This window comes from Armigeres subalbatus, chromosome 2, assembly GCF_024139115.2.
Source record: "Armigeres subalbatus isolate Guangzhou_Male chromosome 2, GZ_Asu_2, whole genome shotgun sequence".
Taxonomy (NCBI): Eukaryota; Metazoa; Arthropoda; class Insecta; order Diptera; family Culicidae; genus Armigeres; species Armigeres subalbatus.
Genome location: NC_085140.1, coordinates 130,289,020 through 130,313,996, shown reverse-complemented (window position 1 = coordinate 130,313,996; position 24,977 = coordinate 130,289,020).

Sequence of the window (24,977 nt, the reverse complement as noted above, 5' to 3'; positions counted from 1 at the left end):
GTATTCTAGTATAGCACGTACCAGCGAGTACAAGGCTGCAGGCAAAATGTTAAAGTCCTTTGTCCTTTGTACGAAAGTTAAATCCTAACGCTTTGGAGTCCTTGTCCACGACATATGAGATGTGCAGCATGTAATGTTGGAGTCGAGGATTACACCCCAAATGTTTCACCTGCGTCCCATTCGATCGTGGAGTCAAGTAGCTTATAATCGAAATTAAATGATTCTTTTTCCCGGAGAACGTAATCAGAGCATTTTCTGTGACCACCATTCGTTGATCGAACACCACCTTAAAAATAATAGTAGTTGATTCTGCTAAAAGTCTTGTAAACAAGGTAAAAACAGAATCGGATATGCAGCCACCGAGAAGCCATCGTTGAGGTCCATTTTTTTTCATCAACTGTGTAAAACAACACAGCACAATCCAGACAGCTTAGGTTGTACCAACTCAAATGTGAATAAATTCAGTTGTATATGGGCCAAGAAACTTTGTGCAATATATGTCCCTTGGGAAGTGATATCAACTGGTTCACTCCGCAAATGATGCTTTTAAAATCAATTTATCATATCAGGTATCAGGTATCAGAACGTTGGCGAGGAGGCACGTTTCCTCAATTTTGAGATTTGTGCCATCGCTTCACTGGCCTTTCTCATCATTCACCCGACGGAAAAGGAAGTAAAGGGAAGAAGAGAAGGGTTAGAAATGAGAATGGCACAGGTTTCTGGAGAAGGAATACATTCATAATACATACATACGATGCATTTTGTTAAAAGCGCAATGAAACGAGAAGCATAAAATATAATGGAAAAGTCAAAGCGAATGCATATGATATACCATTTATAGGAAAGCCACGTCTACATTCAACAACGGAAGCATACAATGATGTATCCGTGGGTAATGTCCTGAAATACCCTTGCTTAAGTATGCAGAATTTGATTGAACTAGCGTTTTTTAGGTCCCACTTGCCCTTACTTAATGCAAAGTCAGCCTTATTACTTTGCACCGTACAGTGCAAAACGATCCATAAAAATGAAAACGATCCGTAAATTACATCTGAATGTTCCTTAAAACGTTACCTTTAAAATAGTAGAGATTCCATAAAGAATAATTTCAGTATCCATAATTTTGGAAAGTGATCCATAAAACTATATTTTGATCCATAAAATTTCAAATTTGCTCATTTTTTTCAATTTTCCTGATGATGATCCATAATCTTGGAAAATGATCCATAAACAAAAATATTTTGTTGCATAAACTGCAAATTTGCGCATTTTTATCGTGATGATGATCCATAATTAGTAATAATCCATAATTTTAAGATCCATATTTTGTCATATGATCCATAATTTTGCTTATATGGCCAGAATTATGGATAATATAACCAAAGTTATGGATCATTCATTGAAATTATGGATCATCATCGCGATAAAAATACGCAAATTTGCAGTTTTATGGATCAAACTATAGTTTCTTATGGATCATTTGTCATACGTTCATGGGAAAATAAAGAATTGTATTGTTTTTCTGACCATGTTAAGGAACATATTTTCCTATTACACGGGATTCTGTTTAACACGATTTACATTTTCCCAATGTTGCATCATCCTGAATGTTGAAGCATATTAGTTATCATGTGATTTTTCTTTGATTTATTCTGGATTTTTGAACATGTTGCAAAGATTATGATAGTAAATTGAAGTCAACGATCAAAAACAGAGAGAAAAAAATCGCGTAAAAAAAATCCTGTGTAATTGCTAAATTTAAGCTTAGTTATGGATCAGAATATTGTCTTTTGGAATCTCCTGAACTATTTTATGGATTTATGATAGCATTTGATTGAACGTTTTGGGAACATTCAGATCTTTTGAATTCAAGAAAATTCTCGTTAATTTCTTCAAAGTTTGTTCTAAATTAAAAAAATCTGAGATTTCTCCAATTTTTGTGGCATCCTGATAATTATTTTTTCTATAGTACCTGCATTTATCTGAAAGTTCCATGATTTTCTCTGAATTTTCTTTGAAAAATTCGTACAGAATTTCACTGGCTGGAACTTCAAATATTTTTAAGTGATGAACTTTTTATTTTCAAAAATCACTATAATAAAGTTGAAAGAAAAAATCAAATATTGTAGGTTTCAATTTTCATATTATATACAATACAATTTTTGAGGAACATGTTGTGCCAAAGTTTCACTGAAAATCTTTTGAATGATCCACAAAATGCTATTCCTACATTGATAGAGATGGAAAAGACATGATAATCAATTTACTGAAAATTTGAATCAGAATCTTAAACGTTCTTATTAAAACAAAACCCCATGGATTCTCTTAACCTTATTTCGCCATCTATTCCTATTTTAGATAATCAAATCGTGATCGCGTTTACTGTTTCTATGCCTAGTCAATCAATTGTGGGTTTAATAACCTTGGTTCATATGAGCTTATTGTAGAACTCTTATGCGATTTTTAGGTAAAGCTATAAAAGATACAAATGGTTTAGTTGTACTAACGAAATAGAGAATCGTTTTCTTTCATTTGAATATGATTCACAGTTATGACTAAAGTGTCTGTTCGGTAGAACAAACTGATTATATACCACTTCACCACAGCTTACACTTCTACGCAGTTAGTCCTCATTATGCACGATCACAATACATTAGATCTGATTGCTACGCAACATACTTCACTCTTTCGCCAAATCTATGAATATACGCATTAAGCTCCGGGTTGAAACTCGCATCTTATCTATGCCTTTGGGATGATTCGATCTAAAGAATGTAACATAAATCTTGGCACGTAAGATACTATTTCGTTTGGCCGGTTTGGTAGCTTTTGAGTAGTTTGAAAGTTTGGTTGCACTAGAAGAGTAAGCAAACCAACAGCGCCCAAGCAAAGGTTTTGTTTTAATTAACGTTGTTTTCTTTTCCAAACCGTTTCTTCTTCGTTCATTCTAGCATGATGAAGTTTCCCACCGAAACTCGCACAGTTCCATCCGCCGCCGTAGGTGGCGCTTTAGTTTCGATATCAGTTTAAGTCTCGCCTGTTCGTACGTTTCGTTTGATAGTGGGGAAATTTTGAACCAAAAACTAAGTGTGAGTTCGGCCATTTTCGTTTGAGTTGAGCACCGGACGAATCACGGGGACATGTTGAACATTAGTAGGAGAGAACGTGCTTTAATGATGAGGTAGTTCGGATAAATTAGACACAACAGTGACACCAACAGACACATACCACTAAATGGCCAACAACCGTCAAAGACTGCAGCCCAGCCAATTTTATGTTACTACATTATTTGAAGAGATGTGGTTTTGTTCCGATCCCGCACATCAGGATTCACCATATTATAAAACTAAAATAGAATTAAATGCCGTTTTTACTATTCATTAGTCAAAACTCAAAAGAAGTTCCTACTATTTTGTCAAACTCCATGAGTCGATAATGAAGAGACCGTTGACTGAACTATCGAGATGTAGTAAAAAATCTTGGGAAGTTGTTTAAAGGACCATCGAGTTATTCAAAAATATGCTTTATTATGGTATAGTTTGTTCTATGAGTCGATATCGAGTCAAAGAACATCGACTCAAGGAGGTTTGACTGCAGTACTTTGCTACTGAACCTGTAGAGAACAGGGTTCTTAAAAAGATAACAGTTGTGATTGAATAATCAATCGCGTGTCTGTAAAGTAGCAGAATTCTATGAAAATACTATTCGTATAAACCTTTTTAACAGCTCATTTTTTTGTTTTACATTACGAGTATTTTTAATTGAGTGCAATGTAACAAGTACCGATTATAATCACATATTTTATATAATGGTCGATCCTGTTATGCATTTCCAGCTCATAGTTTTCAAGAATACCATTCCTAGTTATATTTTCTTTTATTATTGATGATTTGTTGCTTTACGAAATTTAATCGTAGTTGTGTAGCACTTCTAGACCAGATAAACTTGCCTCGTTCTGAACATGAAAGCTAATACGACTCTCTTTCATCACCCTGAACAAAAAGCAGCCGGTTCCGATGAGCGACCTGCCGCCGATGACTACAACTGAGGAAGTGGGCGAGCTCCACCTGGACCAATGTCATGTAATCCTGTTCAGTGCTTTGGAGGACTCGCACTGAAGTTCTAATCAGCGTATGAGTCGGAACGCGTGAGGTTTTGCTCATCAACTCGCACCGTAGTTTGCTTCAAAGAGTAAATTCAGCGATCGAATGTTTGAGAATTTGTGAGAGTTCGAGGAGGAAGAGTCAGGCCACAATTCAACCGACCAGTCCATGGAGAACGAGAAGAACAGCATCAACAGCAAACACGAGGAGCGGAGTTTTGCGTCAGAAATTGATCTCACAAATTCCGAGCGCAGCGCAAACAACTAGCACACTATTTCGAGCCAGTGACCAGGCTCCATTCTCTACGTAAGCCAGACGGGAACTCTTTTATCAAGAAACCTTCAATTTTAACGGTGAGCATCGTGATATGCGGAACTTATTATTTCTATTTTTCTGAACAAGTGCGTTCGCAGACGCACAAACAAATGAAATGATTTATTTTTTCAGTAAAAAAAGTCTATGTTATATTTAATACTTTTTCTGTTCATATTCAGTCAGGTAGGATTTCTAATTGGTTTTAAAACGTAAAACAAACGCAAATAACTTCAGTCAAAGTCATTACGATAAGAGCCTTAGATTTTTAATTAAGGATATACACAAACACATCTTCGAACGAAAGGGGAGGAAAATAGTAAACGGTGCCTTTATCGAATTGTAAATAATCATTTTAACTAAAGTAATCTTAAACGGAAGGGAAATTATTAGCCGCAAAAGATTGAAGTGCAATGAAATCGGGGATGTAAATACCTGTTGATTGTTGATTGTTATTCATATTTTCCCACGATTTTGAACTATCTTTTTGTTTTAATCCAGTGATGAATCAATAAAAATCTACCATATCTTCTTGCATTTTCCTAAAAATCAAAGTCAACCTAACCTTTATATGTACATCCATGCAGAATTAGGAGAATTTATTATCATGATAAGAACATTTTGTAAATATTTATTGAATAGAATATAGGATTAAAACGAAGTATAAAAATTGAAAACATATTTTTTCTGATGTTTGATGTTCACTACTAGATCCGAAAAAAATAATTATTTGACCAGGTAAGTATGCACAACATGATAGATTTAGTTCGGTAAAGATATTGAGGTTAACCACTCCTCTGGTGGGGTTGATCCACGATACCAGTACGCTAGACAGGTGCTTTCACAACTAAGCAGGAAGGAACTCCGTCCTTTTGATTATTTATGATAAGCAATTTACTTTGAATGACGTGAAGTAATACTCGTAAACTTTTTCTTCATATTCACATTGCTGCCTGCAGTGTTCTATTAGGCACTTCTACAATTATTAACTGCCAGGTTTCTAAACCAAGTTACCGTTTTTATTCATGAAAGGCTAGCAAGATTATACTTATGCTCAGGAAGTCGAGAAAATTTCAACTCGAAATTTTTCTAGACTGAACCGGAATCGAAACCAGCCACTTTCAGCATGGTCTTGCTTTGTAGCGCATCTTACCGCATGACAAAGAAGCCTTTTGGTTCTTGGAAGGTTCTGTGTACAGCTCCATTGAATTTCCAACTTACTGTAGTCTACAAAATAATCCGAAAACCACTTTATAAAGTTTTGCACTGGGATGAAATTCATAATGTAAGGGTGATAGCGAGGAACGAGGATATAGTGGAAGGTGGTTTAATATAAACAATTTATCATTTATCGAGGCGCATATGTATTGGCTCAGCTTTGACACGATTTGGCATGAATTGAAATTTGAGTTTATCATAAAGAATCAAAAGTTTCAATGAAATTAAAAATGTGGAATAGTTCAAGACGATATACTTCCATTTATCACTAAATTTTCGATATCTTTGTAGTATGTATTGACTGACTTAAGTCGACTCAAGTCGACTTAAGCGAGTCAAGTACGACACTGAAGACGACCACAGTGTGTCGAAATACATATCTGCAAAGATATCGAAAATTAATTAGTGGAATTAAATGGAGAGTACTTAATCTGTCTTAGACGGTTGAATACATTCCCCAAAAGAGCTAAATATATTTTTCTGAAAATGGTGGAGAATTTCGAGTTCATCGTTATATAATCTAATAAGATTTTGTTCAACGTACGCAGTACGGGCTCATTCTTAGAGCAAGAGTAAAGCTTGTATTCCTGATATATATAGAAGTTTGTTCATCAGTCAAAATGAGGAAACTTTGTTAGCAAAGGAAACACCCTGAGTTGACCTTGTTGAGATTAAAATAGGGAAAAAAAACACTTATGACGCAGGTTGGGTGCCCAGGAGGCCCAAGCTGGATCTTGATTTTTGAAGCAGGTGAGGGCTGAAGCGCTATCGTCAGCCTAGGGCATCTCGTGTTTGCTGCATTCCGTAGCTGGATCGAGGAATGGACACGTCAAACTCATGTTTTACAGTTTTTTAGATATATTTCAGAGGAAAATCAGGGTTAGTGATGTCGGATAGCCTTTCTGAATAATGAAGCGTCTTCGAAGTACCACTGGGGACATTCTAGTCTCCAGTCCAGTTTCCAGGATCACACAGCTTTAGAAGGTCAAAGGATCCAGTACTCTGAACGAATGCCCAGTCCCAAGGATGATCTCCGCCCGGCCAAAACTTATTTTCACATAATTCGGTGGTGTCTTTCCGGATCGTTCAGAAATCTGTGTTGTACAAAACTCAGTAAAACATGTGATTTGCGGTGTCCAAAGAATGACTCTTCTTATCGTAGAGTTTCCATTTTCTCAAAGTGTCTCACAATGAAACGGGTTTACGTTGGCTGTGGAGGATTCCCAACAAGCATTGGAAGCTATTAGAGCGCTTATTCAACCAAAACTAGTCTTCTCCAGCTGGAAAACTAGCGTATCAGCAAAATTGTTTGTTAGGATGCGCCCTAGCTTCATGCCAGTGGACCCAAGCACAGGGAGGATACTGGCGCTGGTCATCGTTTGCATGATCCCTGCCCTTGAACAATAAGAGGGATCCTGCGGCTTCGAATGTGGAAGCGTATTGGGCTTTCGGTAAATAGATGCCTCTAGATGGCGAAAAGAAAGGACCCTGCTTCGATGCAAACAGTGTCAGCGGGTGTAAAGGGAGAAGAGGAAAGCTTTGCAGAGGTATGGTTGAAGATCAGAGATTATGACAGCTCCCGACGTGCTTCACAAATAAGTTCCAGTCCGTACAGCAGTCTGCTGTCAACGAACAGTAATAATACGATACGAGTGTCACCGCTATTTGTCTAATGCGGTCTCAATAGAGTTTATAAAGATTAACCTCGACCTGCAACAGACTAGGCCGCTTGAAATGAGGGACGAATGACAGCCCTCGATCGATGAAGACCTGAGGACCCTGACTTGTTTTCGTGATAGGCTGCCATTAATCTTAGACTAGGCAGCAGAGATGGTGCCCATACGACGATGAACGCTGTCGCCCAAGCAGACGAAGATATACATGATCTTGGGAGGCAAATGAATATCCTGATCATGGAAACCTGGGCTACGAAATGGAGTTGACATCCGGTAGGAACTAATTCAGCTCTGGTCCTCAGTTCCAATGCTCACGCTTCTGTGGGTCTTCCGATGACTTAGCTGGTAGTGTAATCTGGGGAATGTTGTCCCTCTGACATCAGTGAGAGTGAACAGGTGTCTTTGGGATCTGCCTAGGATGTGGTGAAGTTTGACAGTGGCTCTTTGTAACATAGTCCCAGGTGATAACATATTAGACCCGACTTATCGAGCCAAGGAGTTGCGGCTCCAACATCGTCTATTCTGGCATTCAGCGACTGAGTATGAAGTTATACCAAAGATGGAAGCCCTATCCTGGTGGATAGGGAACCTTGGCCAACAACCTACCGTTCCCGAAACATCAATTTGTTCTAGAATCCGACAATGAAAGAATAGGACTGATTTTACAGCAACGAATCTTAGCGCGAAACAAAACATGAATAGGAATATGGAATTGACCCTAGCTCAGCAGAGATAATTGGCACATCTTGCCAATGAGGCACGCTATGAATCTTGAGATCCTGGACTGAGTGAAGTCCGTTGGCCAAACTTTGAGATCACAGAATGCCGTCGGAACAAATTCTGCTTTACTCTGGTTTTCAAGGAGAAGCTCCCCGGATCGCGGAGTTGGCTTCCTGCCCAGGCATATTTTGCGCCTATAAAGTGGGAACCTATAAATGAAAGGATAATGGTATAGATTAGGACACAGGTACAAACCTTACTATAACCAATGTTATGTGCCAACCAATACTGCCAATTTGCAAGACAAAGAGAACTTAGGGTTAACTCAAAGTCGTCGTAGATAGAATTCGAAGAGTGACATCAAGATCTGTATGGACGACTTCAATGCGAAGATCGGATCCGACAAGTCGAACGTGAGCGCATGGGCTGCCTGTGCGCAAAATCTGGTGGTAATAACGACATGCTGATCAGGGATCGCTGACCCCATCGACCGGTTCACTGATCCCGCGACGGCTTTAATAAAATCATACGCATCCGCCGAAAATAGAAACGGAGCTTTGATGTCGAAATAAACGAAGTACCGATATTGCTTAATCATCACCTCTTATTGGCGAAACACGCCTGCTTATTGCGCGGTTTCGTTGGTAGGAGGAGAGTTGACGACGGTTCTTCGTTAAAGAACTGAAAAGCGTGCTGCAAATAGTTCGGGAGGTGAGCGTGGAATACCACTGACCGCCATGAAGAATACCTTCATCACCACATCGAGAATAATCTGGGCGAACTGCGTATCCAGATAAAACTAATCACTGATAAGACCTAGACAAAGATAGACCAGTGAAAGAAGCCAAAGCCGCGATAGAGCGATCAAAACCAGAGGAGCCAAAGTCATAGCCCGTTAACTATACTCAGCTCTGAGCAGTAAGTGAAACGCCCATGTCGACGGACAAGCGAGCGTGGGCGGACTTTTGGCCGATGAGAGAGAACTGCAGCAACCTGGGACATTCGCCTCCATTCGCCTACAGAATTACCAAATTTTGCTTAACGTCTGCATCTTCCCTAATCCAATTAACGCTTTGAGCGTGCTTATAGAGCAACACTAGAGTCAACTTTTTGGGATTTATATGGAAACTGTTCATGTCCGATTAGCAATCAGGCAATGTAGGTGGTACAAGAATATTGTATGAGAGTGGCTTTATTTTTGACATACACACTTAGTTTTCATTTCTGCAGCTCGGCAAAAATCCGCACAGCCGTGCGTCAGCAAAGTAAAAAACTGATATTTCAGCAAAAATGACGTTTGTTAGCTGGTTTTCGGCATAATATTTGCTGATTTTCAGCAATTTTGACAGAAATCTCGGCAAAAAACATGTTTGCTGGGGCACGGCTGTGCGAATCTCGGTAAAAGTTCAACATTTTGCTGATATCCCGGTAAAAAAAATTAAGTGTGTAGAATTACGTCCTTCGGTAAGGGGGTCATTCCAAACTTTAAAATTTGTGATCGTCTCGAAAAGATGTCTTGAATCAGCCGTTTTTCAACGAGTTTTAAAGATTTTGGTATGAATCGATTTGATTAGATATTTGACATGAACATATGTACAAAATGCTGCATACGTACACGGAATTCTTCGTTCAATTCGCAGCGGTGTCATGGATCAGCCTTCTTCTTCTTTCCCATAGTGTAAAACTGGGCTCCGTCACAAAAATTCACAGAAATACACATTCAAAACGAGAACGAGATCCTTCGTAGCTTAGTAGCACAGCATACTGAGATCGTGGGAAGGAAGTGGTTAGCTTCAATACATTTTTTGAACTAAATCTTTCACATGTTGTGCATAGGGGTATACAAATCAAGTTTTCAAACATCACATTCTGATGTTTTCCTTAGAACCAAGTTCCTTCAATTAAAAGCAAGCCTCTCGGAATCCACAACCATTTTCATTCGCGTTTTCAACACCCGATTTTCATTCGCGTTGGGCACCCGATTCAACACGGAAGCAACGCACAACTGTCATTTTTATTACAGATGACGCTCTACATCTCGGTGTTCTGTATCTCGACATCTCTTCCTTTGTCGACGGTTTCCTCGGTCCCTTCAGTCTACATATATGTAGGTATCGATAACATCCCCATCTCGATATCTCTCTATCTCGGTGCGATCTAATCATATTTTGTTCTGGATTCATTCTCCTTATGTCTATATTAGACTGGCCCAGCTTAGTATGGGGAGAAAAAAATGTTGTCGAATTCCACGGGGCACCCCCCAGAATTGTGTCTCTGGGTGAGAAAATCAATCTCTGAAAATTTCAGCTCAATCGCTTGTTGCATAAGCTAGAGCATTTGATTTGAAGTTTGTATGGGGATTTCAGCCAAAATGTATAGGAAAATACTCCTCCGTCACTCATTCGATCTGAAGATTGGTTCTGATTGCTCGATTGACCTCAGAATTGCAAAAACGGCAGTTGGTATGCTACAGAACAATTTCACAGAACATTGTATGATGATTAAATGAACTTTATATAGTTTTCGACTGATTTATTAGAAGCTGAATTGTGTATTTTTGGATTTATTGATCGAATCGCATCAGCCGAAACCTGTATAAAAGTTCATTTAATCATCATACAATGTTCTGTGAAATTGTTCTGTAGCATACCAACTGCCGTTTTTGCAATTCTGAGATCAATCGAGCAATCAGAACCAATCTTCAGATCGAAAGAGTGATGGAGGTGTATTTTCTAGGTGTATTGTCTAGGACCCATTTCAATTTTCCTTCCATTCCTCGATCTCTCCCTATCTCGATGGTCCCTTCAATATCGAGATGTGGAGAGGCGACTGTATTTTAGCTTTGCTGCGTCGTAGTATTCGTGAAATCAATTACAGTTGTGCGTTGGTTCCTTATCGAGTGGGGTGCCCCTCAGATACGCGAGTGAAATTAGTTTTGGATTCTGGAATGCTTGGCCTTGAGTGGATTTCAACTAATATCTGAACCAATCTTGCGACGTATCAAACCTTATGGGTACAAGCCAATTAGATGAAATTTTGATAGGCTTAGGACAAATTTGTCAAGGCTCTCGAGAAAGTTTTTCGATAGCTTATAAGGCCCATCTTGTATCTTATTGTGAAATGCAAGCCCCAGATGCATTTCCATACTTTTTGGACACATTTGCCATACTCGTAAATATCTTTAGGGACCTTGTTCCTTCAGGAAAGTGGACAAATTTCGATTAACTTTGAAAGCCCACGAAACTTTTCAACGCATCAAATTTTATGGTTTTGGAAGAACTGCTCAACAGTTGCATTTTTCATGTTGTATACCATTAACATTATACCAAAATACCCTAATCAAAATGGAAATAAATCTGTTAAACTTGTCTTTCAAAATCATTGCTATTTGAAAATCGCAAGATCTTGCGCTTGTATTACGCCTTGCTCCGATCGAGACAAGTGCGATCTTCCATAGTACGCAGTAACCATCGTGCAAGTAAGTACCTACAGAGTGCTGCGCGTCGTAACGATCGTCCAAAGTGCGATGCTTCACAGTTTTGATATGCCACCGAGCATATAGGGTTTCTTACCCTTTTCCGGCCTAACATGCATACGACTGCATTATTTAATTGATATTTATGACAGGAAGCAACTTTTCCAGAATTTCGTGGGCCGTGCAATACTGCAAAGGGGTTCACTTCTGCCTAAAAATAGCTTTTCTTGGTAAACATCGTTTGAAAAAGCTTCCATTTGACTTAAAATAACGAGGTGCAGTACTCGTTTCAGTCATAGCGATTGCAATTCCGGCCTACTTCCAAATCAGTTCCCGGCCTAAGCAAAATTTCGCTCAATTTCTCAATATCTTACTCTCATTCTCTCTCGGAACGGTAGAAAATTCGACGCAAACAAAAATATGCACGTTCAACGCCAACATGATGCCAGATGGTATTATTTATAATAATTTTTATTTGGTTGAAAAGATATATTCACTTATCCAAATTACTTCCAAACGATTAAAAACTATATTTTTTTCACTTTTTGAAATCAAGAGAATTATAAATAACATGATAGCGTCAACGGATTAGATAGTTTTCCTATGAACGATGAAGGATTTTTTTTATACTAAAAAAGCCACCTAGCCTTTTGGCAGCACGGTGCGGAACTACAGTGAACTCTCCCTAACTCGATGTTCTGTAACTCGATATTTTCCCTTACTCGATGAAATTCAAATTCCCTTGAATCTAGCATAGGGGAAACTGGACACACATGATCCCCACTTTTTGTTTAGGATATTTCTCGATGTAACATGCACAGAATTGCACGCTTCTTGATGGACTTGATAAAGAACTTAATAAGCTATTCAAAAACTTCATTAGAAGCAATTATTTGTTCATGAAAGTTACCAACAAATCGATTTTGCCGAACGATAGAAAATTTGGCATTTTAAAAACTTGCGGGAGACTTGATCCCCATATAGGGGGAAATTGATCCCTTTATGAGCTGAACATGTTTAGGTTCTTCCAAGTCTAATGAAAGGTTGAATTGGTCTAGCCTCAAATCCTAACAATTCTTCATAGTCTACCGTAATATCAGTCGTGCGAAAATTAAATATTGTTAGTATTAAGCAAGGCAAGTATTTTAGTTCTCGAATAGAGTTATAGTGACAGATAGAATGTCTGCTATAGCAACAAAATTTGCATGGTGATGATGATTTAACTGAAAACCATTCACTCCACTAAAAGACAGTAAGACTATAGTCATATCACGACAACAATGATGTTCCCAAGAGGATCTCTCTCTTTGATGGATACAGTTATGATACCAAAAATGGTTGATCGATACAAAAATATATCTTTTTTATTTTAGAATCTAATTATGCTATTAAATCTCTGAAAATTGGCCACACTGCCAATGCCATGTACCTGTTTTGGGACCAATAAAAAAAGAGTGTGATACCACCATCCCCCCGACAATGGGTCTGGGGTGAGAATGGTTCATCGTTCTCACCGGCAGTCTAGAGGTAGTAGAGCAGAATTGTTCAAAAACGGCCCCTTATATTTTGGTCTTCTTGTCTTCAGATGCATTCAATCTATTCTACAAGCATTCTAAGTAGCTGAAACAGTGACCCATTATCACCCCTATTTGACTCATCGCCTCTCCCGACGACGGTACATCAAGATCACCAGACTACTATCAATACCACAACCGTGATCATGCCAGGATGATGACTTCATACATCAATATGGTACTGTCACGCATCATCATTTTTGTTGTGCATGTTATTATTACACAAATGCGATTTCTCTTAAGCGACTGACCAAAAGATGTTGAATGAGCCTTTTATTAAAAATTCTTTAAGAAGATTTACAAATAAATGGTGATTGTGAGCAAACTTCTCCTAGTTCAAACGGAAAAAAATGTAATACCAGAGCGAACAATACTGATTTTAAGCCCTGTGATTCGTTGAGTATTTTCAAAGCTTAATTTACACTATTTTTCATTGAAAATAAAACTAATCAAAACTAAGTATGTTCATATTCAACTACACTTTTTTCTGGTTAATAAAATAAGCCTATTGAGAAATTCAAATTGCGCGTGTATTGTCTGATTGACAAAACTAAAGAGAAATTAAATTTATTTATACTTTTTAACTTGAAAAGAATTCTAACAGATTAATTAGTTACATACAATACAATAATATGCGACGGTATACAACAAACGCCTTAATATATGCAATATCGGGATCAAGTGTGTCCAAACTGTGGGGGATCAAGTGTGTCCATGTTGAGTATTTATCTTGTTTTGTTTTTGTATTCAATGGAAAATAAGCAATAGTTGATTGAATGAATTTATTCAATTCTTTAATAATAAAACTTTGTCCAGTAAAAATTTGGTACGTTTTGGTTGGACATATTCAAAGTTATTAAACTTTTCCCCTTTGAAGAAAAAAAGGATTGAGAATGCTTAAATAATAAAACCGCTCTAAAACTCATATACATAAAGTAACTAATATCAAATGTTACTCAGATTCAATATTCTATCTAACGGATTCATTTGAACATATCACTGGTATAAAAATGTGATTAGTTTTCGAGAAAACAGGGGGGGATCATATGTCCCCGGGGATCATGTGTGTCCAGTTTCCCCTACTGCGTTCCGTAAGTCGATATCTCCCTTACTCGATATTCTCTAAGTCGAAGTAATTTTCCAATGTATTTTTACCTCGCTAACTCGATGTTGTCTGAAACAGTTACATGCACGATATAATAAGAAGTTAGAAGTGAAAAGTGATAAGGGGCCGTACACTAATTACGTTAGCATTTTTTCAGGGTTTTTCAACCCCCCCTCCCCCCATGTAAGATTTTTCCCATGCAAATTATTTTTAGTTGATATGGAGAGTAAGAAAATGGCAGACCCCATAAGTGCTTGCGTAATCAGTGTACGGCCCCTAAGCGAAGAAGTGAGAATGAGAAGTGGGAAGTGAGAAATAACAAGTGAGAATTGAGAAATAAGAACTGAGAAGTGTAAAGTGAGAAATGAGGAATGAGAAGTTCGAAGTAAGAAGTGATTAGTGGCGATTGAAAAATGAAAATTGAGAAGTTAGAAGTGAGAAACTCGAAGTGAGGAGAGAAAAGTGAGAAGTGAAAAGGAAATAGTTAGAAGTTACAAATGAAAAGTGGTAAGTAAGAACTGAGAAGTCAGAAGTGAAATATAAGAATGTATAATTGAGACGTGAAAAGTGAAAAGGGAAAAGTGAGAAGCTTGAAGCGAGAAGTGAGATGTATGAAGTGAGAAGTGAGAAATAAATAGTGAAAAATGAAAGGTTCATAGTGAGCAGTGAGATATTTGAAGAAATTATAAGAAATTAGAAGAAGTGAAAAATAAGAAGCGAGACGTGAGAAGTGAGAAATGAGGAGTGAGAAGTGAAAAGCAAGAAGGGAAAATTACATAATCGAAGCAAAAGTAATAAGAGAGAAATGAGATGTCAGAAGTCTGATATAAGAAGGTATAGGTGAGAAGTGAAAAGTGAAAAATGAGAAGTATGGACTGAGAAGTAAGATGTGCAAAGTGAGAAGTGAGAAATGAATAGAGAGAAATGAAAAGTTAAAAGTGATCAGTAAGAAATTCGAGATAAGTAGTGAGTAGTGGTAAATGAAGAGTGGGAAGTGAGAAGTTAGAAGTGCGACATTTGTAGTGCGAAGAAGTACTGAAAAGTGAGAAATGAATAGTGAAAAGTGCGAAATGAGAAGTGAGTAGTGGGGAGAAGGAAATTAGAAGAGATAAGTATGAAGTAATGGAAAATGAGGTGTAAGAAGAGAGCAGTAAGAAGTGGAAACTGACAGCCTAGGAACGAGAAGTAAGAAACATTTTTTTTCAGTTTCTTTCTTTTTTATCAGCTTCCTTCTTGTGTCTTCCTTCTTTTTTATTTCTTATGTCCCTCCACTTCTCACTACTCAACATCTCACTTCTCACTACCCAATTATCATCTCTCATTGCTCACCCCTTGCTTCTGTTTATCTAACTACTCATATCACACTATCCTCACTTTGCAACTATCACATCTCACTTCCCACTACTCACATGTTACTGCACAGATCGCTCTATTTAATACTCACATCTGTTTCTCAGTACTCACTTCTCACTACTCTGTGCTCTTTTCGAACATCCAGTTCTCGCTGTTCACTATTCACTCTGAACATCTCACTTCTTAATTTACTTTATAAGGAAACAATATTAAACTATTCGGCTAAATGGCATTCGGCCAAATATAAATATATTCCGTACCTCGATACCTCCCTAACTCGATGGTCCCTTCAATATCGAGTAAGGGAGAGTTCACTGTATAACAAACTATAATGAAAACTTCTAGTTCTTATGCCGAGGTGAATTTTTGTTCAGTTTGAGGATACATTTTTAAATGTATTCTAATATGTTTATATTAGTTCTAGTGGAACGAACAAATAGAAAAGATTAAAGTGCGTGAGTTTAGAATTATTGTGTGGTGATTGACAGCTTCAAGCAATGATTGTATCGAGAACTGTGACGATTTTGGTGTTTATATAAAAATACCGTTTTGTAAAAGTGGAAAGATGAACTCCGGCTCAAAAAGTATAAATCCTTAATTTTCTGTGCAGTGAGCCGGGAATCGGTAGTGATTTACCCTATGCCGTGATCTTTCTTTCTCTCGTTGACGAACAGGAACAGCAAAGGTAATTGATTAATGTTTGGAGGATCGTGTGCTAGTGTTTAGGTCGTCCAAAACGCGATCCTGAACAGTTTGCATATGTACACGACTGCCGACGTCTCAAACTGCAAAACAAATTCATAGGAATGTGTTCAGAGGGTATTTTATCTATCTGGACACATTCAGGGACACACTGGAATCCTAGTTCCGTGGTAAAAATTCCCACTTTTTATTGGTTTTGAAACCTGGCTTGCGACGTGTCAAACTTTATGATTTTGTAAAACATGCTCAGCGGGTGTTTTAAGGGTATTTGGCCCATGTTGTCTCAATTCAGAACGCCCGGGAAGGCTAGTTTGCCTTGAAGAAGTGGCCACTTTTTCATCAATTCTGAAACCTGGCTTGCGAAGTACCAATCTTCATAGCAATGCTGAACAAGTTCACTAAAATGTGTTCTGAGGGTAATGTGAGTCACATGTGTGTGTGTTACCAGAGTGTTACCAGACGTACTCTTTTAAGAGTAGGGGGAGATCCCCCAGTGCCGGACACATAAGCCATTTAACGAAAAACTCCCCAATTATCCGGATTATGTTTACTTGTATACCATATACACAAAATATGATCATTGATGATTCATACAAACTATATTTGATCATTTGAACACGTTTTTGGATAACGTGTTTTGATGATGAATTTTAGTGAAAATTTTCACGATTCAGAAAAGTATCCCCGAGTACCGGACACTATTGTATCATGTTCAAATATGACCTAGTTCCTATTACATGAGTAAAGACCAGGCGGGTGCTAAGGTGTCAAATATTTGTTGCCTCAAATCAAGCGAATGCCGACGGCACTAACACTACGCCGTAGTCTATGAAAAATAAACACCGCAGTGAGTGAGAATGTTATGAAACGCACAAAGTTTTGATAATGCCAGAAACAACTGTTTCTGCTCAGCACAGAGTTTTTTCTACCAACATACTTATTTATCTGCATATTTCGCGTACGGAATAAAGTAAAAACACTACATTTTTTAGATTTAGTGTATTTTTGTTCGTTGCAATCTTTAATTTAATATGTGCTTTCGACACCACTCTCTCTTGTAAAAATGGTAAACAATACAAATTTTCACAAATACCACGACAATTTATGTAAGTATATGAGCATTTTGACATTGGAGTATAAATTTATGCGCCAAATAATAGGGTACTGTCATACTTGCCAAACTTCATATGAAAAAAAATTCGTTGTCCCCCCTCTGGTAAAGACATTATTTAGAATAGTAATATTTTTCATTTGTTTTAAGTTGTAGATATTACCACGTGTTAATAGAGCTTATTTGACTCTCCACCTCAATTTCTTAAATCCTACCTACAATTCCCTCCATATTCAGTGACATCTTCAATTTTTGTTTCTGCTTATTTCTTTGACTTTCTGATACCTCAGCTAGAAAAAACAATTGAATTGAAGTAAGTTTGGCAAAACAGGTGCAAAGAATGGATATTTGATCACATGAAAAAACTCACTGTTCGGACCCGGGGGACAGCTACCGGATACAGAAATTGATTTTGCACCATATATACATTATATATCTAACAAATCATGCCCGCTATTTTAAATATGACTAATATTGACCATCTCGACATAATCAGAATGCATTCGATTGATTTTAGTATTGTTGATTCAAACCTTCTAAAATAAGGCGAAACATGGAAATTTTTGACATTTTTGTGCAATTTCAAATTTTGAACAAAGTTTACAATATGAGGATCTGATATTCCCTGGAGATAAAAGACTTTTCAATAGCTTTTTTTGTACTACATAAGATGATGGAGGGATCTCTGAAAGTGCCATTTTTTTTAGAAGTGTCCGATATTGGGAGGTGTCCGGCGCTGGGGTATCTCCCCCTACATGTACTCTTTTTGAGGCAGAAGAACATTGTACTCTTCTTTTTCGGAGAAAAATATTATACGTACTCTTTTGAAATACTGTTAGTACAAATTTAATTTTCTAACTTAACATTGCAGAGTAAATCAATTTTCCTCAGTTTTTTTTATCTATTGTATTTATTTGACAGGCTCAGGCGTGTATAACACTTAACGGAGCCGAGACTCTTAATGATATTTACAATCGATATCATCTTATTATCAACAGTTAGTAAGGGAAAGGGACAAAGACCAAAATACTCGTGGCGACTCAAGGTTAGATTGCGTATTTTTCTTCAGTTTGTACAAATAAAATACGCTGAGATTGTGTAGGTCACGATTTGAATTGATCGTATTTATTATTTTCATGATATTTAATTTGTTAATGTGTCCCTTGAAATGAGGAAATTTAAGATAGGTTACCAGTTTTTTTTTTTTGAGAATTTAGATATCAAAATTTGAGAAGCCAGCACAATCAAATTAACAAACTACATATCCTAATTACAAACTGCATGCTGGACCGAAAACATAGTCAAACCATGCATGAAAATTGGGAACATTATTTAAACGTTAGTTCTCGCACTACCGACTTCATTCATTCAAGCTGGTAAACCTATTCTTCAGCTTCAGATACCAGACGGTTTCAAACACCCATTTTCCTATGAAGAGTTGATCTATTCAATTTGCCCAATAAATTTGTAAATATTAGTTTCATTGGGTTTTATTCTATGAATAGTTAGTCTACACAGAAAAAAATAATGAAAACTAAGAAGCGCGTAAAAAATAAAGACATGGAAAATTACAGCGTACATGGATATTTTCCAACAAGTACACCCTAAATGTATGCAATTTCTATAGCATTATGTCAGTTTCTATAGCATACATCATATAAAAAGTGACATAATGCAATGGAAATTGCATACATTCAGGCGATAATATCGTTTAAATTTACGCTCTTTTTGGCATTCCCTTTATGTGCATTACTTTCGTGTAAATTTCAACAACTTTTTCTATCTGTGTACTCTTCCGAAATAGCTTTTATAACTCACGAAAGTAGTTGACGTAATTCGCTATTTTGTCGCGATACAATTCCATCCTACAAATACGAACGAAAAATAAACCGTTTTGACTCCAATTCATATTCCACACAGATAGAAAAAGTTGTTGAAATTGTAAGTAATGCACATAAAGGGAATGCCAAAAAGAGCGTAAATTTAAACGATATTATCGCCTGAATGTATGCAATTTCCATTGCATTATGTCACTTTTTATATGATGTATGCTATAGAAACTGACATAATGCTATAGAAATTGCATACATTTAGGGTGTACTTGTTGGAAAATATCCATGTACGCCCAAAATAGTGTAATTTTCCATGTCTTTATTTTTTACGCGCTTCTTAGTTTTCATTATTTTTTTCTGTGCAAACACTGGGGTTTTAATATCCTACAGTTCATAATTCCATCGGTTTTCCGTACGGAGGATCAAGATTGCAACCAAATTCAACATCCATCCTATGGAAAGAACCACGCGAATAATGATAAAATTCTCATTTAAATGCAGGTGTTCGGAATTCGAGTCATGTTCAGGATTTGAATCAAAACGGTACAATATCGAACTTGAATGGTAAATTTAAAAAAATATCTATTTTAACTATTTGTGAATGTACTCTTTTTAGTTAAACCGAATCTAGTAACACATGCGACTAGATGGACCCAATGCCCTCAAAACATATTCCGCTGAGCTTGTTCTGCAAAATCAATAAGTTTGGCACGTCGTTAGACAGGTTTAAGAATTGATCATAAAGTGGCCACTTCCCCCAGGGCGTTCCAGATTGTGATCAGATGGACCAAATATCTATGTAAAACATTGCTAAAGGTTTTACAAAATCGTATGTTGAAAGCCAAGGAACTTCTCCAAGGAACCAGACTTCCAGAGTGTTCCAGAAGGTGGCCAGATGGAACTCAAACACATTCCAAATATCCTCAAACACATTCCGCTGAGCTGTTTTGTAAAATCATGAAGTTTGACACGTCGAAAGCCAGAATTAATAAAAATGAGGCCACTTATCCCAAGGAAGCATTCTAGGCAGTTCTTGTAGTTTTTGTGATCGTCATGCAAAAGCGGTAACAGTTACATTTTTATGTTCAAGAGACCGGACTCCCGGTCATGATGAGAATGTTGCTTTGTTTTGAAATCTAAATTTTATAATGTTTTTAATTTTTTTTCCTGTTCGGGTGTGCTACTACGACCTGTTATTAGATCTATTGTAGCGTTACACGTATCCTTAGCGTTTAAGTGCATGTCGAATTACTTCATTACTATTGATAAGAAATGCAGTATCGGTTTCGATACAGTTGTTGTTTTGTTTTCTCAAGAACACCATGACAAGGTCCCGCTACCCTTCACAGAGAGCAATCCCATTGAAGGCGCCTCCTTATCAATAGGAAATCAGTCCTTTCTTGAGAAAACAGAACAGTGATACTGTTTTTGGCCATGCATCGGAGCCCTAGCCACATCCTTGTCTTGCTTCTAGAATATCACCAGTAAAACTCTTAAAACCCGGGATTTAGCTCTGTCTACAAGACTATTTCAAGCAAGAGAATTTGTTCAGTAATAAGAACTTCCGTGTGTTCCTCTCACTACCATTGTTCACCAGTTCAAGAAGAGTTAGTACGTATTTAAACCCCTAACTCGATTTTTCCAGCAGTCAGTTCAGCCTAGGTTCGGGTACCGAGGTTTTTTAACTAACTGCTTGAAAAGTTGTTTCCGCTGCATACAGTCTAGCCTCAAACAAGAGGAATTCGAGTCTTTCAACTTTCTGCAAGGTAACATTAATTATGTTTTATTTCTGAGACTGCTGTTGGTAGCGGGGACTAAATACGATGAATCCTTAATTACCACAACTTATTGCCCTAGCTAGAAAAATGGATTAAGCTAGGGCTCTGTTTGGTAGATCTTACACCGCAACACACTACGTCAAAGTGATCTACTGTGCTACGGGAAAAATAAAATTAAATATTAAAATATTTTTAATAGTTCTATGCAAATAAGTCGATAAAATGATTTTTGTTCCTGATTCTCGAGTTAGAAGTAACATTTTTGAAGGAAAACAGCTTGTTTGTAATGGTTTTATGCGCTTTCATGAAATAAAAATCCGTGAACATTTGGCGTAATTCCTTTCATTGTTTATGCTTTCTATGGGAAGCGGAAGAGAATAGAATATAATTATCGCGTGACCTCTCTCAATGGAAATGAAAGTCTCAGTACTGATTCCAGGGCGTTCCGGAATGTGATCGGATGGACCAAATGAACCGTTTGTTTGAGAAACTGCATATGTAACATTTTTTCCAGAATGAGATTTTAATATTTTCAATCCTCGTCCAAAAATTCGTATTCTGGCAAAAATACGAAAAAAAAATTGAGGATTTTATGAAAATTCGTTTGTTTGAGAAGCTGTGCACACACTTTGAAGGGCAATTATGGAGTACTGCTTACAGTTCTCGCCCTTGAAGTGCCACAGGCTGTTGAGTTTTGCCAAAAACTATTGATCTGTATCGCAGGAATCAAACAGCTCTGTGGAAATTTGTTCAAAAACAGTTTTTGTTGTTGTCTCGAAATTGTCTAAAATGGGTATATACAGTTTCTCGAACAAATGATTCAAATACTCTCAGGACACATTTTTATGAACTTGTTTTAATGACTAATGCCCTTCAAACTATAGGAATTTTGTAATCAATTGTGGTAAACAGTTCCAAATTCAGAAATTTCTTTTGAGAACCAGTATTTTAAAAATTTAGTTTTCCTTAAAACTGGGGGTCAGGTACGTAAGTGTTAAGCGTAAAAATGTTTCGAAAACAAAAGGTTGAAAAGACAAAGCGTTGAACCAAGCAAAAGGTCGTAACGACAAAACGTCGAATGGAATAAAAGGTCGAAAGAGGCAAAAGGTTGAAAAGAAGAAAAGGTCGAAAACTACATAAGATTGAAATCGACAAGGGACTGAAACGGAGATCACACAATACAATTTTTATTCATTTGACAATTCGAGTCAAGTACGAGACACTGAAGACGACCTTACAGTTGAGGTCGAAATACGTATCTGTCAAGGTACAATTAAGTGGTGGAATTAAATGGGATTGTACAAACTCGTCTTATGACAAGTGGTTAGTGAATATAGTTAACTCATTTTTTGACGTAAACTACGTCTAAGGGGAAGACTCAGATACAGGGTGTAAAACCGAAATTTCCAAATTCGAGACCGTCACGAAATTAGGATAGATTTCAAACGCTAATAGCGTCTTTATCTTTCGATGGATTTTCGACATTTGCTTATCAATCGATTCAGAAACTCTTCAGCAATTTGCCAATTCTATTGATACTATTGATTATCAACGTTAAACTATTGAAAATGTTGTTTCTTTCCAAACCGGGTGAAAAATTCAATTCCGGTCATAAATCTAACACGGACATCAGATTGCAGTAAGGTACGGGCCTTTTGATCCACTGTTTCGTTTTCCCCTGTGTATAAAAAGCCCCGTGTTTCGCGTGCGCGCGTCATTTTCATTCTGGATGTCACGGCGAGCGGACCAGGGCGTCTAGAAGCGGTCCCAGTGACAACGGCTGTCTCAGCGGTGGTGGTGCGGATGAAATTTTTTCGGTCGGTGGGGGTGGCGGTCGTGGAAGCAGCAGCACATCATTTACATCCGTGTCCCTTCTTCGGCGGATCTGGCAATCGACGGCGTTCGTTGAGTCGAATCATCGGATGGCGGTCGCGCAGCCCAGTGGCTGCTGTTAATAAGGCACATAAGTGGCAATTAATCGGTTCTTTTCAGAACCATCATTATATTTGGGAGGAAGGTTAAGTTGAAATAATTTTCCTTAAGTGCAAGTGCAATTCTTCGGTGAAATTTTCTAGCGTAATTCGGAGTTGTATGATTTTAGTGATTGAGAATGTTGATATTAGACGAACTGTCTTCATAGAACAAAGCATAATTGTTTGGCATCGGTAGCGGAATCATAGCATTAGTGCCGGTCCGAGCATAGGCTGTCATCGGAAGATTGCTACAGCAATTTATTCACTAATGTGGCGTTTGCAACGATTTTGATGTTTTCGGCACAACATGAAATTTTCCCGCGAGACTAATTTTGTATTTTTCCTGTTGGTTGAAAAAGAAATCGGTTCCGAGATGAACTTTATTCAAAGCGCAACGCTAACGTCGGTAGTTGAGTCCCAAGCAAGTATCGGAAGGAGACCATGCAAACCATTGATTCGCATTATGACTGAAAAAAATTGTATGGCGTCAGTATTGATGTTTGCTACAGATTTTTTGACGTAAACTTCGTCTAAGGGGAAGACTCAGATACAGGGTTTAAAACGGAAATTTCCAAATTCGAGACTGTCACAAAAATTAGGATAGATTTCAAACGCTAATAGCGTCTTTATCTTATTTTCGACATTTGCTTATCAATCGATTCGGAAACCCTTCAGCAATTTGCCAATTCTATTGATACTATTGATTATCATTAATGCTTAATTTTTTTTCTACAACAAATATGATATTAAAAAAGTATCACCGGCGCGTGCTTACTCGCAATCAACATGCTGATACATTTACAGTTACATCAAACAACTGAAAACCTAAATACGCCACTCCAAAATTACGAGGTGACAATGTTAGAAAGAGACAAAAGATAGGAAAACTAACACGGTGTGTAGTGCCTCCCAGAGTCACCTTAAGGGAAGATCCTTTAATTACGTAACGCAAAAATTGGGCATTTTCAACCCCCCCTCTCCCCTATGTCACACTTTTTGTATGAACCATCTAAAAATTATGTATGGGTCGTCGCACTTCGCCCAACCTCCCTCCCCTGCTAAGCGGTACGTGAGTTGTGGACGCTCTCAAGAACCACATTCATTGATGGTAGCCGTTCGTTAGTGCTTCCTATCACATATCAAATATATATCATAGCATATCAAAGAATATTGTGGCCAAATTTCATAAAAGCTACTTTCATTGATGGTAGCCAATCGTTAATAGGAAATTACGGCTTTGGCAGGTTTTGTTCTATTATTGTCAGGGGGTTTTCTGTAACTAATTATGCTCAAATTTGGCCTACACATTCTTTGCATATAAAAGAATATTGTGGCCAAATTTCATAGAATTTGGTCAACAAACCCCCTCCCCTGAAAATAATAGAACAAAACCTGCCAAAGCCGTCATTCCTCCTACATCATACAAGAAAATTCAAACTGAGCGCTGCTGATGATAATGACGACGACCGCGCGACCCACACCATCACCGGGAATAAAATTTCCGGTAGGAGCTCCGCCGATGCCGAAGGTGGTACCACGGTCTGCTCTCCGCGACATCTCGAACGAAATGGCTCGCGCGCGCGGAAGAGCTGCTTTCTTGAAATCAATCAAGTTGAACCTTTAGCCACGCCCCTTTGGGGGGTGTGTGACGGTTACACAATATTTGCAGTCATACCGGACAACAAAGAGGCGGGACTAATGAGCCATCTTTATTGATTATAAGAAAACTGCTCTCCCGCGCGCGCGTGGCCCATTCCAGTTCGAGACAGCAGCATGTACGGACGTGTATTTTGTTCGCGCATTTTGACATTAACTACGTCTAAGGGGAAGCCTCGGATACAGGGTGCAAAATGAAAATTTCCAAATTGGGGACCGTCACGAAATCATGCAAGATTTCAAACGGTAATGGCGACTTTATCTTTGGACGGTTTTTCGAAACTTTGTTATTAATAGATTCGGAAACTTTCCACCAATTTGCTAATTGTATTAAAACTATTCATTGTCAACGGCAAACTATTGAAAATATTATTTCTTTCCAAGCCGGG